This window comes from Lacerta agilis, chromosome 2, assembly GCF_009819535.1.
Source record: "Lacerta agilis isolate rLacAgi1 chromosome 2, rLacAgi1.pri, whole genome shotgun sequence".
In the NCBI taxonomy this organism is placed as follows: domain Eukaryota; kingdom Metazoa; phylum Chordata; class Lepidosauria; order Squamata; family Lacertidae; genus Lacerta; species Lacerta agilis.
In genome coordinates this window covers 114,388,803-114,394,544 of record NC_046313.1, presented here as the reverse complement: position 1 = coordinate 114,394,544, position 5,742 = coordinate 114,388,803, and positions in this window count along the sequence as shown.

Below are 5,742 nucleotides of genomic sequence, written 5' to 3'. Positions count from 1 at the left end.
AGAGGTTGTGGGGAGGGATGCAGGAGGCAGCCTGACCAGCTCAACCGTCCATCTTCCTCCTTCCATCCTCACTACGTTTGAAGGATCAGCCTCTTCCTTCCTTCCTGAGAAGCTCAGAAGCTGCAGGTTCCTGGGAGGGAGGAAGAAGCAAAGGGAGCCTCAGAGACCCTGCAGGCATTTTCCTGCTCAAGACCATTTGCTGGTGAATGAGATCCAAGCCAAGGTGTGGAGCTCCCACTTGCAGTTTCCTTGGTAAAAGAGGAGCACCTTCCTCCTGGATCCCACCATGCAAGGAAAGTGGAGTCATGCCTGAAAGAGGCTCTTCTTCCCACCACCATTAAAAACACCCTGTTCCTTTTTTGCCAGCCTGGAGCTGTGACACGGCTGCCTCCTCGTCCTGCAACCCCACTTTAGGGGAAGGGGCTGTAGTTTGAGGGCAGAGCATCTCCTCAGCAGGCAGAAAGCCCCAGATTCCGTCCCAAGGCAGGGCTGAGACTCAGCTCCTGAAAACCCCTCGCTCAGGGGGAGCAGGGCTATTTGGGGGCAGCTCACTGGGCTTGGAGCCCCCAGATCTGCTGCAGCAGTTCATTTTACAGCTAATGGTTCTCTTCTTCCCATCCTTAAAGTCTTCCCTCCTTCGTCTCTCCCAACACCTTGGTTCCTTCCTAGGGCTGGTCTGCTATACAGAGAGACTGCGCCCTCCTTGGGTGCCTTCCTCCTGAACCCCAAAGGCATTGAAGAAGAAGAAAAGAGTCCATGCCTTGTAGTGTTGAAATGAGTTTACAGCTGATCCTGCCGTCTCTACCCAGCATTGACCCCTCTTTCTCCAAAACATCAAGGCCTCCCTCCTCCTCTTCCCAGAGCCCTCCTGCCTCCTTTCCTTTGTGGGGTTTCCTGCCCCACCCTAAAACTCCCTCCCCCCCCCCCCGCCTTGCCTTCTTGCCTTGCTCTCCTCCTGGGGCGCCCCTGCACCCCTTAAAGCCTTTTGCACTCATCGCAGCTCTTTGGGGGCTGAATTGGGGGTGTAGCCCCACGCATTTTCCCTCCCACCTCGGCCCCTTTGCAAAACTGCTCCCTTCTCTCCTGCAAAGCAGCTGCTCTGACACTGGAGCAACCCCCCCCCCAAAAAAACCTACCCCTTTTCCTACCTTGCAAAAGGCACAGTCTTCCGAGCTGCAAAATTTCCTCCTCTCAGCTTTTCAAATGCAGGAGGATGTAACAAACTGAGGAGGAAGTGACACTTTCCGCCTCCCCCCCCCCAAGTGATCTGTCATAATATAATCGCTGCCTTTAACCCTTGAAGGGCCAGTGTCTCTCCCACCCCCACCCGAATTGTATGGTGCCGGGGACATTGCAGATTCTGCCTATGGGACCGCAGAAAGCGACCCCTCATAGCGAGCTATGGCTGGTTCTACCACCTCCTTTGGGCCAGCCTGTAAATGGTCCCTTACAACCCGGAGAAACTCTGCCAGACGACATAATGCGGATGCAATGGAGGCAGAAGACTATGCTTTCTTTGCTGCCTTCACTGCCACTAGGTAGGTTGGATAATGAGCCCTTTCCAGTGTTTGGTTGCATAATTTGGACCTTTCATCCACTTGCGTCCAGTCTCCCAGCTTGGAGTATACCAGGGAGCCAGTCGGGCTCCACAAAGTGGGAGAGGGCGCTCAGGAATATTAGTATTATTATTAGTAGCATTACTAGTGGTATTATCATTATTAGCCTGTCTGTATAAGGCCTCAGCCACACTTGGACTTTGAATGTGGACTTGGAAGTTGCTTGTTTCTCCTTTTTGTTTAAAGCCTCTTCTGCCCAGAACTGCTCTTGCAGAAACTGCTGTTTAATTGAAACACAAATAATTTAAAATGTGTGTGTTGGGGGGGGGGATGTTATTGGGTTGTTTCTGTTTGTGTTCTATTATGTAGGCTACTTTGAGTTTTTATATTGTAATTTTCTCCTGTGAACCGCCCTGAGGCCTGTGGGTATAGGGAGGTATATAAATTTAATAAATTATAGTAAAATCAGGCCGGATAAAAATTATTACAAGTTCCAGAGGGAGCCCCTGCAGAAGGTTTTCCAATACTTAAGGGTTTGCCTTGACCCCAAACCCTATGGGGAGACCAAGGAAGGTCACCCACCTGCCCAGGTTGGCCTACTGGGAGGAGAGGAGAAAGATCTGCCCTTCCATTGGGAAAAGATGTCCTACCCCCATAGAAAGGGGGAAAGAACTATAATTGCATCATTTTAGTGGAATTATATACAGAATGCATTAATTATGGGAAATGTAAATATAATAATAATAATAATAATAATAATAATAATAATAATAATAATAATATACCTGCTCATCTGGCTGTGTTTCCCCAGCAACTCTGGGCAGTATATGATTTGATTATCAAAGACCTCCCTAAACAGGGCTGCCTTCAGATGTCTTTTAAAAATGGAATAGCTCTGCTTATTTCCTTGACATCTGGTGGGAGCGTGTTTCACAGGGAGGGCACGACTACTAAGAAAGCCCTCTTCCTGGTTCCCTGTAACCTGACTTCTCGCAATGAGGGAATCGCCAGAAGGCCCTTGGTGCTGGAGCTCAGTGTCCGGGCTGAATGACGGGGGTGGAGACGCTCCTTCAGGTATTCAGGACCGAGGCCGTTTAGGCATTGCAGTAGTCCAAGCGGAAGATAACCAGAGGATGCACCACTTTGGTGAGACAGTCCATGGGCAGGTAGGGTCTCAGCCTGCGTACCAGATGGAGCTGGTAGACAGCCGCCCTGGACACAGAATTGACCTGCGCCTCCATGGGCAGCTGTGAGTCCAAAATGACTCCCAGGCTGCGCACCTGGTCCTTCAGGGGCACAGTTACCTCATTCAGGACCAGGGAGTCCCCCACACCTGCCCGCCCCCGTCCCCCCAAAACAGTGCCTCTGTCTTGTCAAGATTCAACCTCAATCTGTTAGCCGCCATCCATCCTCCAATTGCCTCCAGGGACTCACACAGGACATCCATCGCCTTCACTGGTTCTGATTTAGAAGAGAGGTAGAGCTGGGTATCATCCGCTTAGTGATGAACAACCAGCACAAACCACCTGATGCCTTGTAGGGTTTCTTGAAATCCCTCCCCATACTCCCTCCAGCTGTACCCACACTCCCACCCACCCCCACCCCGTTATAATACATAATATGACCCACCTCCAGCGACTCCGCGAGGAAGTACAGCCGCCGCCATGACCAGCATCTCCCTCGGGAAGCGGGACAGGAAGCGGAAGCTCCTATTCTCCCGACAGCCTTTTTCCCTCCGCTCTAGGAATCTAGCTCTGTCGCTGCTGCTCTTAACCGTTTCGGAGCCGAGCGGCAGGAACCTCTGGGCAGCTCTGAGGAGAGGCGATCGCCACGCCTCTGGAAAGCCCCATGGATCAGCTGTACGGGCGCCCCAAAAAGTTTTCTAAACTATCTTTTATTTTAAAAAAAAATTATTTCCAATTTTCAACATAACATTTTTCCTTTTGGTACATGCATATCCAATCCAAATTTGCAATAAGTGGCTTTCCCCCGGCTCCCCCCCCCCCGGCTTCCATTTGCTCCCCCTTTATTCTCCTTGCATATAATTATATTTCTCCAATTAATTTCTACTTCTTTCCCCCCTCCTACGTCTGTTCTTAGTTCATAAATCTTACATCAAACCTGCCGATGTTTTGTCGTTTTTACAGTGTTGTTTAAAATAGTCTATAAAGTTTTCCCATTCTTGATTGAATTTTTTCTCATCTTGGTGCCTGATCTTCACTGTATGTTTAGCCATTTTGGCATAGTCAGTCAGGTTAGTTATCCATTCTTCTTTCGTTGGGACCTTTTCTTCTTTCCACATCTGGGCTAGTAGCATCTGGCCGCTGCAGTTGCATACATAAAGAGTCTCTTTTGCTTCCTTGGCAATTCTTCTCCTATTAAAGGTACAGGTAAAGGGATCCCTGACCATTAGGTCCAGTTATGGATGACTCTGGGGTTGCCGGCGTACAGCTTCCTGGTCATGTGGCCAGCATGACTAACCCGCTTCTGGCGAAGCAGCGCAGTGCACTGAAATCCCGTTTACCTTCCCGCCAGAGCGGTACCTATTTATCTACTTACACTTTGATGTGCTTTCAAACTGCTAGGTGGGCAGGAGCAGGGACCGAGCAATGGGAACTCACCCCATTGCGGGGATTCGAACTGCAGACCTTATGATCGGCAAGCCCTAGGCCCTGTGGTTTAACCCACAGCGCCACCTGCGTCCTATTACACCCAGTAAAAAAAAGCCTCTGGTTGTGGGTTTTTTTTTACAAACGTAATGTAATTTTAAATCTTTTTTAAAGTTCATTGCATATAATTTCCCTGAAGCCCTATACTTTCTTACATATGAAAAAAATGTTCCTTCTTTATCCTTACATTTCCAGCATAAATTAGAGGTATCTTTATATATTTTAGCAAGCTTTACTGGAGTCAAATACCATCGTTACATCATCTTCACAGAATTTTCTTTTAATCAACTACATGCCGTGAATTTTAAAATCTCTTTCCACAGCTTTTCACATGATTCAAGTGGTATATGTCTTTTGCCCAGTGAGATTGAATATTCCAGGCTGTGAGGTCTTTCCCTGCTTTACCCAGAGATATGCTAGTACATACTGACTCACAACACACATCTACACAGCGGACCTTGACCACAGCTCCACGAGGTTTTTTCAAATGCTGACATTGCACTGCATTACAAGTAGAAGAATTTTCTAATAGTAGAAGCTTTAAATTTACCATACAATCTTTTGCCATGTGTGCAAATGCAATTCCACGCCCCACCTAAGAATAAAATAAATATTGTACAAATGGTTTCTAGAAAAGAAGAACATTTCTAAGTGATACATGCCATTGGACTCTTGAATGGTGTTTTAAGCTAACATTCCATTGTGTTCAAAACAGTAAGTAGCAACTTTTTATACAGTCAAACCTCGGTTGCCGAACATACAGTAATCCATTCCGTAATCCCATTTGGTTTCCAGAATGCACGACAACCAAGGCGTGGCTTCCGATTGGCTGCAAGAATCTCCTGCACTCAAGCAGACGCTGCATTGGATGTTCGGCTTCCAAAAAACATTCAGAAACTGGAACACGTACTTTCGCGTTTTCAGCATTTGGGAGCCGAAATGTTCCAAAAGGGATGTGTTCAGGAGCCGAGGTTTGACTGTATCTGGATACTATTTTTGAAGAAGAGCTGCTGGATTAGGTTGATGGCCCTTCTAGGGCAGCATCCTGTTCTCACAGTGGCCAACCATAGAAAAACCCTAGGTCAGGATCCGAGCAGAAGAGCCCTCTCCTCTCCTGCAACTGCTATTCAAAAGCATTGCTGCCCTTATGACTGTGAGTGAAGAAAATAGTTAATAGAATCATAGAGTTGGAAGGGGTCTGTGGGTCATCTAGTCCAACCCTCTGCAATGCAGGAATCCATGTTGTTGTTGACATCTGTTTGTCTCAGGAGACCATGGAGGAGTGTGCCTTTGGGGGTGAGGTCAAGTTGTTGGGAGAGTTGTGGCTGTAGAGATCGATATGAGGGATGGTTTTTGTTCTATGACCTATTCATCCCTTTCGCTCAAATATGGAGGAGGGGGGAAGCAACACAGCGGGGGGGGGGGGTGAGTGAACATTCCTGGAGGGTGTGGGCACAGTGTAGGGAAATAATACATAGACAGGAAATAAACAGAAAAATATGAAGGGGTGCTGAAAT